This window comes from Nycticebus coucang, chromosome 16, assembly GCF_027406575.1.
Source record: "Nycticebus coucang isolate mNycCou1 chromosome 16, mNycCou1.pri, whole genome shotgun sequence".
Classification (NCBI taxonomy): Eukaryota; Metazoa; Chordata; class Mammalia; order Primates; family Lorisidae; genus Nycticebus; species Nycticebus coucang.
Genome location: NC_069795.1, coordinates 31582277 through 31585542, shown reverse-complemented (window position 1 = coordinate 31585542; position 3266 = coordinate 31582277). Strand labels below are relative to the sequence as shown.

General features: G+C 37.6%; 1 pseudogene; it reads left to right on the top strand.

Moving 5' to 3' along the window:
• Positions 1–2501: 2501 nt before the first annotated feature.
• On the top strand, positions 2502–2959 carry LOC128568042 (prefoldin subunit 5-like; annotated as a pseudogene).
• The last annotated feature ends 307 nt before the right edge of the window (positions 2960–3266 follow it).

Genomic DNA, 3266 nt, shown 5'->3' with positions numbered 1-3266 from the left:
TGATTTGCTGAAAATTAACTGGGCTTTCAAGAATATCTCAGTAGAATAAGATTCCCTCAATTCATGGGATACATTTTCAAAGTCATAGTGATTTGATTTTAAAAAGCACATAATTTTATATTGAACCTAAAGTTGATAAAGTCAGACATACAGTTCCTCAAATACTTACGGAATATTGCAACAATTTATGATCATGACACTTTTCCTGATACTGATCACAGATTTTTTTGTGTCCCTTACTTAATCCTGCCTTGCCTGTGGCAGAGAGAAGGAAAGCAAACTCGAGAATTATCTTTTAAGGCTTAGTTGAATATGGTATTTTCCCCCTTCCAAATGTCATCCTAAGTATATTCTAACCTGGGAAGCCCCGACACTTAGGCAATCTCTTTGAAGTTCACCAGGCTTATTATAAAGGAATTCCGCTCTTTTATAAGGAGATATTTTTGTAGAGGGAGGCAGTATGGCCACTTAGCTTCTATGCTGACTTCCTTCCACTCCACTGGCTCTCAGAATATTGTAGCCTTTAGCAAAATAGATTTAGCAAGACATAAGGAAATGCAGCGAAGAGCAAAATCATCAAGGGCAATGAAAACAGTCTTGGAGCTATCATTTATTTTTCCCTCAGACTAAAACTATAAACTTTATCAGGTTGTTCTCACATAAGTTTCCACTCAGCTAGCTAATGGCATGAAAGCAACAGGCTGGAGCACATCCCTGTAAAATACTGTGATTTCTTATTTCACGTCTAAGTATTTTTCAGCTTCAGAGCTCAATACATAAAATGAACCAGTCGACAACCGAAGTCTTATTTGTTGTCCTAAGGGAAAATGGAGTGTGTTTTCTCTAGATCTTGTCACTTCATTAACTTGGAGCACACTATGGAAGCGATGCTTTACTGTTAAAAATAATGTCATTGCAGGATTGCAGCCTAAGCCTAAGCATTTCTTAGATGAACCGTAATAAAAAGAATTAGCACTATTTGTCAACTTTTGTTAAGCAGAAGGGATAAAACATTTGAAAGTAAGAGAAGGGAACAGGAAAAATCTTAGACTCAAACAGGCACATATTAGTCTTCCTTTCTATCCTATACATTGTTCCTGATTTATATATGTTGGGTTTCTCACATTTAAAAAAAAAAGATTACTTACTTCAAACATTCCATAAATTCATACAGAATTGACCAGTACTTCAGCCAACCAACGTACAAAGTAGAACCCGTATATAGCAAGTCACATGATACTGTCTTCTATTTAGTTTTATGTTGTCTGTCAACTCAGGCCCAACTAGCAGACTAGTATTTTTTTTTTTTTGAAAAAGCAATCATTATTGTTCAAAAGCACTTTTAAGGAAAAAAATCTACTTCAAGGAAGAAGAATTACCAAGAAGTACAGAAAATAAAACTTCCTGTTTTAGGCAGTTACATAATAAATTGCTTGCACACAGAAATGTGGAATATTTTACATCAACTGAAGAATCACAGTTATTAAAATGATCTGTCAATAGAAACAAAGCAAAGTTTCGGTGATGAATAGCTAACAGCTGTACCTTTACTGCACAGTTGGGAATTTAAAATGAGGTGCAGGTACTGTTTTTCTTTTCTTTTCCCTTTTTTCATAAACACAAGGGGGGGGATTTGAAAAATCTTTAAGATTAGACTTTGTAGCAAATTACATTTTAGGTTTAAAATGTTATAGACTATAAATGTTTCATAATAAAATTTTGAGGTAAAGGAGTGTATCTCTTCTGCTCATACTGACTTCATAACATCCCCGAACAGCACTTGGACGCCAAGCTAGGAAACTTAATACCAGACGTAAACACCCGTGGGTTAAGAACAGATTTTTTTTTTTTCTACAAATAATGATTATAAGAACTGAATTTTTTTTTAAGTTCAAAGTACAAAAACAAATTAAAAACCCATCAATATAGAAACATCTGAGATATTTTAAAATATATCACAAAATTGACTTTAAGATTAAATATTCAAAGAAATATAGTGTCTGATTCTTATAGGGTATTACCTCAAGATCATCTTAATCTCATGTCTCCATAATTGTTATATGAAAAACAATTCATTAGGAAACTATGGTTTAATTAATCTTTGTCTGTGTTATCGTCTTCAGTTCCTGACCACAGATTTTCTGAACATGTGTAGGTAGGGCCACTTAACTTCGTGAATTAACTCTTCTCAAGGTTCTGGACCAAAATTTGACCCTAGTCAGCTTTACCATATGCCACTTTCATAGCAGAAGCAAATCATATTGGTCCAACTGTGTTCCATCAAAGAACTGGCCTCTTCTTTGTTAAAGCCCATTGACCACAGATTACCAGGAACAGTACAAATGAGGGTGGAAGAGCTACCTTAGGGGCAATCTAGAAAAATAAATGGGGTGGGATCCTTTATAGGGTTTGTCTTGCACTGGCTGATTCCAAGAGGAACACAGAAGTGGGGGCCCACTTTTAGAGACAGTTACATTCAAGAAGTAGAACAGTTTCCCAACATGGCGCAGTGGATCACTGAGCTGAATCTGCCGCAACTAGAAATGCTTCAGAATCAGCTGGACCAGGAAGTGGAGTTCTTGTCCACGTCCATCGCCCAGCTCAAAGTGGTACAGACCAAGTATGTGGAAGCCAAGGATTGTCTGAACGTGCTGAACAAGAGCAACGAAGGGAAAGAATTACTCGTCCCACTGACAAGTTCTATATGTCCCTGGGAAGCTACATGATGTGGAACATGTGCTCATTGATGTGGGAACTGGCTACTACGTGGAGAAGACAGTTGAGGATGCCAAGGACTTCTGCAAGAGGAAGATAGACTTCCTTACTAAGCAGATGGAGAAAACCAGCCAGCTCTCCAGGAGAAACATGCCATGAAACAGGCTGTCATGGAAATGATGAGCCAGAAGATTCAGCAGCTCACAGCCTTGGGGGCAGCTCAGACGACTGCTAAAGCCTAAGAGTTTATTGCAGAAACCGGGCAGGGAGGATCCTGCTTCAGGGACCTGGGACTCTGTGGGCGCGGCTTCCTGGTGTAGGGTCTCCTAATGTCAATAAATATGCAAGTTGGACAGAAAAAAAAAAAAAAAGAAGTAGAACAGTTCTGCAGTTGGGTAGTTCAACAATCTTCATGTAAGAGGTAGGAGAAATGAACAGTGCTAGTTATGTCGTTAGTAAGAAAGCAGCAATCATTCTGAAGAAATAATTATTAGTAACTTGCGGCAGTGATAGGGCCTGGCGTCTGATTCTGTTAGAAAAGCAATTTCTCT